The following is a 10,285-nucleotide window of genomic DNA, read 5'->3' as shown; positions in this document are numbered from 1 at the left end:
TGGTTCTGATTTGGTTTGTCGTTGATGTCGAAGTCTCCACAACCACATAAATATTTATTGAGGGCGGATGCTGAAGTTAATTGTACGGGAGGCGTACAAGAAGGCGACATCATCTGCATATTGTGCTGTAAGGATTTTTCTCCTCGGTTGGGATGTCGTAACAATAAATGTTGAACAGCACTGGGGAGAGTTTGGACCCCTGAGTGAACTCCCGCCGTGATCGGGGTGACTTCGGAGAGCTCACCATTCACTAGCAGTGATTTTCGGTCAGACAGGAAGGATTTAACTAAGCCAATGAGGTATTGTGGGAAATTTAGTTTTATAAGCTTGTAAATAAGCCCATCATGCCAGACCCGATCGAATGCTTGTTTACAGTCAAGCAGGAGCATAGGGATGTGTCTTCCTTTGTTGAGGTTGTTAGCGACAAATTCGGAGACCCGCAGAAGTTGGTGTGCGGTGCCGTGTTGCTTTCGAAATCCATGTTGGAAGTCGGGAAGAATTTTCTTTTCCGAAACAAATTTCTCCAGTCGGGAAAGAATTATGCTTTCGGCTACTTTGCTGAGGGTGCAGAGTAGGCTGATGGGGCGATGGTTTGCCGGATCGCTTAGAGAGGTTTTCCCTGTTTGGGAACAAAGACGACTGTGGCGGCTTTCCAGTCAGGCCAGGTTGTTTAAGGCAACAAGATCGCATTCGGTGTGAAGTGCTTGCTTATATAGCAGCATAGCGCAGCTTTCGTCAGCGTAGTGAGGTAAGTTGTGTGCGTAGCTTTCAATGCGGTGAGGTGAAGTTTAGTACGTGTAGAATAATTCTAGTATGGTGGAAAGCTCTGTGTTGAGGTATGGTTAAGGGTAAATGATGTACAGTATTGAAGTAAATTATTGTAAGGTGGTAAAAGCCACGTTACAGTGCCTTTGGACTCTTATGTAATAATAAAATAAGTCAGTGAGTGGTGTCTTTTTAATCTTTTAACCTATTCTCCAGCACTTGATCGCAAATATGTATATTTTCCAAAAGAAGAGTTAAAGTGCATCTGCACTTTTCTGGAAGTACTAATAGAGTTGTCACTTTATGCTAGCAGTGCAGTATCATCAGCATTGGTTACCGTCATTATGAAGTCAGAGTTGGTCACTAGAAGTTCTGCTATATAAAGAATGTAGAGCACAAGGACGAATACATTGCCTTGGTGCACGCCAGCACGAACAAGTCTCAAATCCGACTCAGCATCGCGGAATCCAACTTAGAACTTCCAATTATGCGAGTAAAACCTAAGCAGAAAATAATAGGGCGTTGGTAGTTCGGGTTTTCCATGTTTAAGAATTAAAATAACCTCTGCACATTTCTTTTGCAATGGAAAAGACATAGTCTGAGTATTCTATTAAAAAACTTGACAATCATGCCGATTACGTTTTCGTGTAGCACTTTAAGTGCAAACGAATTAATTCTGTCATTCTTCTCCTGCACTTCCACAACATTTATTTCAGCAATCGGAATGAGCAACTTATTCTTCCATTTGACAAGCAACATCCTAAAAATTCCTGACTGTCTCATTGGTGCATCCATCACTCAACTCGTTAGAGTAAAAGTGTTTTGAAGGTGTATTGTCAAACACCTCGGCTTTTCTGCAGTGATCCTGCACCAATGGCCTCTGCTTTTAAATTGGTGAGCATCTAAAAACCTAATATGAAAAACATATTTTTATGATGACTGGCCTTATAAAACTCTCCACAGAAAGATAATAATATTTGTTTAAAAAAGTTGATCTACAAAAGCTGATTAAACCAATAAGGAAGAGCTGATGTAGTGCTGGGTATAGCCGAATACTTTATACTCTTGCAATCAAAGCCGACGAAATATAGTACTTTAACACAGGTGCTGGCAAAACTTATATTAATCTAGTTTGGCCGATATATGTGATATAAATATATATACATTTTTATATTATTTATATCAGGGCTAAAGGAAGTTTTGATCCAATTCAAATCATTTTTGACACATATCTCCAGACTCACCAATATTTTTGAGAAAAACTCAGCCATTCGTATGGGGATCTCTATAATTAATAATTTAATAGTGTATTGTACGGGAAGAAGTCGTGGCTTATTACTTATTTCGTTAATTTTCACACTGTAACGTAAGAATACCAGGATAATATAACATACCGAATTTGGGTGTAGCCGGATATGGATTTTCACCTAAATAAAGGCGGTGTCACGCGCATCGTCTATCGTTCACATCGCATCCTATCAGGACTTTTCTTACCATCTCGTCCATTAAAAAGCAAAACTAGTTATATGGGGAGAGGGTGGGGTTATTATCCGATTTAATATATTTTCACATTGTCGATAAGGTGTGCTCAGCACATTTGGTAATTGTAGTTTCATTGGGTTAAGAAATATATGTATCAAACCTTTCATAGGACGGGGTTAAGACCATTTTTAGGAATTTTAGCGGCACGGGTGTTTCTTTGATATTTTAATATCTTGAAACAAAGGACAGTTACAGTTGTAAGCTTAGTTGTGGCATCTTATAAGTTTTTCAATTAATGGCATTTTGAAGACATGACGGGTGGGACCATCTACGAACGTCTGATTTTTTTGAATACCAAGTTACACCTGTACAGACGGACAGAAAGACACTCAACCGGATTAAACTCGGTGGTAATGCACGAAAAAATGGAAGGGAACACGCCAGTACTGTTTTTCCGTTCAAGCGGTGCAGCAAAACATACCTCAGTCTGCGATAATGGCGGTGTTGGTTTACATTGTTCAACACCACCTTCAACTCGGATAAGTATCAGTAGACTTCAAGGAAACTAAAATATACAAGGTGCATACCAAAGTAACCAGGATTCTTAACTTGAAGCCCCGGTGGCGCCATCGACGGATGCGTTAGAATTGCCATATCTTTATCGATTGTCCAGTGAGAATTTCATGAGATTTCATTGATTGGAAGTGAAGTTATTGCATTTTAAGTGTCAGTATGTTTGTGTTAATGGTGCGAAAATGAGCTTCAAACAAAAAAATCAAAAATTGGTAAAACTTTTACTGAAGCGTTTCAATTGATGAAACAAGTTTATGGCGATGATTGCCTAGCCCGTAGCAGAATGTACGAGTGGTTTCGACGTTTTCAAAGTGGTCGTGTGGACATAAATGACGATCGCCATGTGCGCCAATCAAAATCCGTGATCACCAGAATTTTCATTGAAACTGTGCTTGAATTCATAAAAAAACAACCGAAATTATCATGAAATTCATGGAAATGGAATTGAACATCTCCCAAACATCGATTTATTGCAATTTGAACAAATATTTGGGCTTACGAAAGGTGTGTGCACGTGGTTTGTTCCGCACAAATTAACTGACGACCAAAAATTGCTCAGAATCCAACTTTCGAAGAATGATTCTTTGACCAAAAATCACATTTTAACCATTAACTACTCTCAGTATTCACCTGATATGGCACCGTGCGGCTTCTACTTTTCCTTTGCACCAGCATACTGGCGGCCATACCGGCCAACGCGCATTCGTTCGACATGATTTTGGACCGTGAAAAAAGCTGTCTTGAAGCAGAAGGAGACTATTTTGAATAAAATAAATTGATTTTGCCGAAAAACCATTTGTTCTGTTTTTTTTTAAGTCCTGTTTACTTTGAACGCACCTTGTATAAAACAATAGGAGTTTTATGATGGCAGAAAATTTAACGAACAAACGTTTGCATGCTGTAAAAGAGTGACGTGTAAAAAAGCGCCGATTACGCCCCATGCTAATCGCCATTAATCACACACCAAATGGCGAGGGATAATATAAACAATACAAATAACTATATACTATTTTTAATCCAGTTGATACAGGGAGTTTCTTTATTTCACGCGGTTACTTTTTAAATATACCCTAAATTGGTTCACATTTCATAAGGCGTTATATACACCTATAAAATTCCACCAGTATCAAACAGTGTATTTTTCGTTAGCCTGATAAGCCTTTAGACAGTGTGCACAGAAGACAACTATTCCAGCTGTGGAGCAGAGTATTGAAAAATACCCGAATGGTCTCCGAAACAAGCCATGTCATCGCGAGAAACAATAAGAGCTGTGAACCATGAGATTTCCTGGTAAATTTTTATGCTTTTATAGAAGATTTGATTAAAATGTCTTGGCTTGCTAAATTGGACTTCTAAAACCTATAAAATCTCAATTTGTGCAAGAATTGATGCCTTACGAACATCGAATGGGTCTAACCGCCATGTCATCGAGCACGCTAGGTGAATGGGCATACGAAAAAGAGATGGCATAAAAAGAGATGGCTACCGATCCCAATTTTCAGAAAAATTTTGTTCAGCGATAAAGCTTACTCTTGGTTGAATGGATACGTTAATAAAAAAAATTATCGTATTTGACGTCTCATCATCCTACATCCTCAGAGAGTCAATGTTTGTTTTAATCTAGGGCAAGGGTGCCTTTGGTCCATACTTTTCAAAAAGAAGCTGTTCAATGGGGAACGCTATAGAGCCATCATTAATGACTTTTTTTTTGCCTGAACATCCCAGATATGGCAACAATCAATTTATTCGAAAAATATTTGTTGTGCATATTATTTCGCGCCGTTATCATAAATACAGGCCAGCTATATCGAGTTCTTCTTATAAGCATATTAAAATTAACGGCCTTTTTTTAACAGCCGTTATTTTATTGCAGTCGCTTATTCCCCCTACTTGGTATTTAGGGTTCAGTAGGGTAATCCTTTTTCAATTTTTTTTTTTTTATTTATTTGTGTAGAAACCCACTTTAACATTGGAAGGTTTCGAAAACAACCCAAAAATAATAATTAGGGGTATGTCATTTTTCAGCGTTTATGTCCATCTTTGTATGCTTTTTCAGTATCTCAAATTTTAAAAACATTTTTCTCAAACACACACTTTTTAAACTGGTGGATATGATTCCGGTTGAACTACTCAAACGATTTGCTTAATTTTATTTTTTTTTTATGTTCACAAAACGCCTGGTTTTTTATAATTTATTAACAATGTTATGACAAAATTTATATAAAAAAACATGGGGAAAAATTGAAAAAAAAACATTAATTACTTTTTATTTATCAACATTTTTTCAGGATTCTAGTAGGGACGATAACCATTCATGTACTTTTTAAGAATAAATTGGGTTTTTGTGTTTCAGATGATCAAAACAGTAATTTTTCCAACAGATGTCATCAAAAACTGAAAGATTTGTTTATATACTCTACGATATGCCTCATGATATGTGAAAACAGTTCTACTGTAGAATAAAAATTTCTATGAAAAAAATGTCAAAAAAGCAGGCCAGATTGTCAATGACCACTTAAGCATACAGTAGAGGCCCGCCTAATCCGGATCAATTAAAACCGGCCCTATCCGGAATATATGAAATAACCGGATTACCAATGACATATCAGAACTATGTATTATGAAAAAATATTTTTAAATTTCCGTTTGGTTATTTTAACAAATAATAAACATGTTCCAATAAAACAAAAAAAAAACTTAAACCAATAAAGCATAAAAGCGAATGTAGTGAATAATAAACATGTGATCCGGATTAGAGAATACGGATAGAGAATGTCGGTCCGGATTACAAAAGGGACATAATAGAAATTTGAGTTTTTTTAACCCTGTCCGATTAGCAGTGGAATCTCGGATTAGGCCATGTCCGGATGTAAGGGCCTTCTTACTGTATATGTATTTTGTAATAGTCCATTCTAAACTTAAAAGCAAATGTATGCACATGTTGATGTGCTCACAAGTGAAAGGTTATTTATGATTTCTTGTCCAAAATTTCATCATCATTTGAGAAGTCGCTTTCTCCAAAAACCAATTGATCAGTTTGTGACATGTTATCTTCAAATGGAGCGTTTTTGCACACAAAACACAATTAATAACAACTGACTGACACGTGAAGTATGAAGTATAGGTTATATGATTGCACTTTGTAAGCTCTTGTTTGACTTGTTAACGTAAGCGTACCAACAAGTTAACAACCGTTCTTGAATTCTAACACTACTCCCTTCAGCATTGTTGTTTTTCATACAGGTGTAAATATCAGCTACGCTCATTGAAGCTTATTCTGATGATCAGAACTGGGAAATTTCGCGATGGGGCTGATTAAATTGAATGGCTATTAATAATAGCAAAAATATCATCATTTATAATATAGTATTTATAATAATATAATATATATACATGTATACATATATACATATAAATGCATATATCTCAGAATCTGAGGCTCAGAGTATACAAAAAACAATCTAAGAAATTATAATAAAAAAATTTCTTAAAATTTAAAGAGAAAGTTGTTTGGTATTTTGATTGAAAGTAATCAAAAGAATCGCTGAAAAAGAATCAATTATTTATTTTGATTATTTTTGATTATTGTCATTAATTTATAATAACCCTTATTATTTTTTGATTCTTTATAATCGTAATCATTACGTAATCCCAATATTTCATACGCACAATTAAATAATCATTACGATTCTTTTTAGAAAATAATCTAACGGATTACTAATCGTAATCATTAATTTGAGATTCTCAACAAACTTTTCTTTAAGCAGAAAGAGGATTCATACTATATTCTATGTATACGGTTGTTACCTGTGATTGCTTGCTTGCTGTAACTAGGAAAGGTTTGCATAAGTACTTAATGGAGCATTTAACTCTAACGAAAGATGAAAACAAAAATACTGAAAACTCGACACCACTAAAATAAAAATGATTAGAAAAAATAAATATGCCATATTGAAAACCTCAAACCCAATATATGTATACAATAAACATTATTTGATTATTTTTGATTATTAAAATGGAAAACAAATCTTAATGGGTAAAGAAAGGAATTTTAATTTCAATGTTTTTTTAACCTAAATATATAAATTGAAATATGCTGTTGGTTCACGACTTAACTTTTTCAAGTTGCAATACGTTGGTAAATCTAATCTAGCTACTCTAATATCATAATATCTACAAATAAGCAGATTCACAGGCAGGAAAGAACGTGGGAAAAATTTTTAGACCGATGTTTCAGTGCTCACAGTTGGTGAGTGTGGCTGTTTAATAATTAGAACACAGTCATCAACATTCTACTAAAAATGTTAATCACATGTATTGTCTATGCAACATAATCACGCCGCAGACGTTGGAACAACTACTTACCACTACTTCCGACAACTGCTTTCAATCAAACTGCAACAACATGTAAATATCACATCAACGTTTCACCGCCAACTGCCAGATGACGGTGCCATTCACGTAACTACATACATTGGCTGGCTGTCGTTGGGTGAACGGATAAAGTAAAATGCATATTTTCTCCATTTATTCTTTCCAATACCTGCAAGCACGAATAAACAATATCCTATAGAATACCTACTAGTTCATATATGCTATATGCACATGCAATTGTATATTTGCATGTCATCACAACATTTCAGAATGGTTAACAGCTTGTTGTGTGCCTGCCTACCAGCTGCTGTTGTGGTAAGATTTTACTGCGCATATAAGTATGTGTTGTGGAAGACGTTGGTCAGCAATGTGGGCAACTTGTGCTGAGTGTATACTAATAACCAATTGTTGTTTGTTTCTTATCGGCATCATGTTCAAACCGGGAAGCTTGTTGGAAAAGTTTAGTCAACTGCCCCAAAAAGCATGCTAACGGCAATTATTAGAAACTGATGGACTAAACACAAAGTAAAAACAAAATATGAATCTCTAAATTAGTACACAGCCATTAAATATTGCAGTCCTTTATAATTTTTCTAAGAATTCCTAAGGCATTATTTAAGTTTTAACTCTATTTCATTCTGGATAGTATAACTTCAAAATTTGAATATGATTTTCATATTTCCTGCAATGTCTCTTAATAAACGCTTTTGCATCAGTGTGGCGTTCAATTTTTCTTATTGAGAGTTTTACATTTGCACACCTGCGTGTGATTCATTTTGGCAGCGTTTAAGTCAGTTGGCTTTGCTCTAGTTTCTTCATTACTATTTTATACCCGAGTCCGCAGGGGTTTCTGTTAATATCCTCCCGTAGTTCATCCCATTTTTTTCTTTTTGCTGTCGTCGATAACGTGCTTGAGCTCCTTTTTTGCTACTTTGTATTGTTCGGCTTCTTAGATGCGGCTCCTCTGCGCCTGAATGTGTAGATCTGCGAAGGCTGAAGCACGTGCGTGAGTTGGGCGATATTTTCAGTCCACCGCAACCGCAAGACTTTTTTGACAACCTATTATTAAGCATTGTGTGCACGACTGAACCTGTACGGCCAAAGAAATTATGGCGACGCACATTGGGATTTCCGTGGCTGAAATTCAAAATGGTATGTTGTTGATTTGAAAGAAAATTCTCTAGTTTGTTACCAACTATCTATACATTATTTTCCCCACAGTATTAGGATTCTATCTGCATTAGTTTTTTGACCAGAACTTGCCCAAAGTTGGTGAAATGTTTGAGAACATCAAAATTAGCAAAAATTTACTCAAAGTCAAATCGATGATACACAAAACAACTATTGAAATTCAACTTTATTATTATTTTTCATTTATAATATGTATCAAAAGAAAAAAAAATTTGCATCAAAATCCATTAAAAAAATAATAATGCATAAAAAAATATTGTGGAATAAATACAACTTGGACGTCAAAATTTCAATGTTCTTCAAATTCAAGTGGTGTGTCTTTTAGTGCTGTCTACCGCTGTCGACATACATACACCGAATTAAAGCCTGAAGTCTCAGCTAAACGATAAAAAAAAAAAATCAGCTGCCCCAAATTGCCCCCCTGGAAAAAAACAATGAGATACTCTAAAATGGCAAGTTACCGCCCAAAAGTATGCAATATATATATAACAAGTTACATGGAACTATAGGATGTATCATTCAGAAGAATTGGACGCATATCCACTAACGAAGATGTGATGCATCACTTCTTAATGTCTTCGGGACCGTACATAAACATTTTTCGTAGTAAAATAAAATTAACAAGTAAGGAAGGGCTAAGTTCGGGTGTCACTGAACATTTTATACTCTCGGCTGATAAAGTGATAATCGAGATTTCATTATACGTCATTTACATATTTTTCAAATGTATTTTTAAAGTTTTATTCCGCTATCATCTTTTGGTTCCCTAATAACTTCATATACTGAGAGTATTATAGTTTTGTTCACATAACGGTTGTTTGTAAGTCCTAAAACCAAAAGAGTCAGATATAGGGTTATATATACCAAAGTGATCAGGGTGACGAGTAGAGTCGAAATCCGGATGTCTGTCTGTCCGTCCGTCTGTCCGTCCGTCCGTGCAAGCTGTAACTTGAGTAAAAATTGAGATATCATGATGAAACTTGGTACACGTATTCCTTGGCTCCATAAGAAGGTTAAGTTCGAAGATGGGCAAAATCGGCCCACTGCCACGCCCACAAAATGGCGGAAACCGAAACCTATAAAGTGTCATAACTAAGCCATAAATAAAGATATTAAAGTGAAATTTGGCACAAAGGATCGCATTAGGGAGGGGCATATTTGGACGCAATTTTTTTGGAAAAGTGGGCGTGGCCCCGCCCCCTACTAAGTTTTTTGTACATATCTCGGAAACTACTATAGCTATGTCAACCAAACTCTACAGAGTCGTTTTCTTCAGGCATTTCCATATACAGTTCAAAAATGGAAGAAATCGGATAATAACCACGCCCACCTCCCATACAAAGGTTATGTTGAAAATCACTAAAAAGTGCGTTAACCGACTAACAAAAAACGTCAGAAACACTAAATTTTACGGTAGAAATGGCAGAAGGAAGCTGCACCCAGGCTTTTTTAAAAATTGAAAATGGGCGTGGCCTCGCCCACTTATGGACCAAAAACCATATCTCAGGAACTACTAGACCGATTTCAATGAAATTCGGTATATAATATTTTCTTAACACCCTGATGACATGTACGAAATATGGTGAAATCGGTTCACAACCACGCCTTCTTCCAATATAACGCTATTTTGAATTCCATCTGATGCCTTTTCTGTATAATACGAGTATATACATTAGAACCAATGATGATACCAAAAAAATTTCGACCAAAATGCCCCCCTAATGCGATCCGTGCCTTTTCCTTTTACTTTTATTTTTTTAAAATTTGACATTTTATAGGTTTTCGGTTTCCCCCTTTGTGGCTGGCAGTGGGGATTTTGCCCCTTTCGGGCTAACCTTCTTGGGCCAAAAGGTCGGGACCAAGTTTCATCATGATATCTCAATTTTTTCCCCCCCAAGGC

The sequence above is a fragment of the Bactrocera neohumeralis genome, chromosome 3, assembly GCF_024586455.1.
Source record: "Bactrocera neohumeralis isolate Rockhampton chromosome 3, APGP_CSIRO_Bneo_wtdbg2-racon-allhic-juicebox.fasta_v2, whole genome shotgun sequence".
Lineage (NCBI taxonomy): Eukaryota > Metazoa > Arthropoda > Insecta > Diptera > Tephritidae > Bactrocera > Bactrocera neohumeralis.
This window is presented reverse-complemented; position numbering follows the sequence as displayed.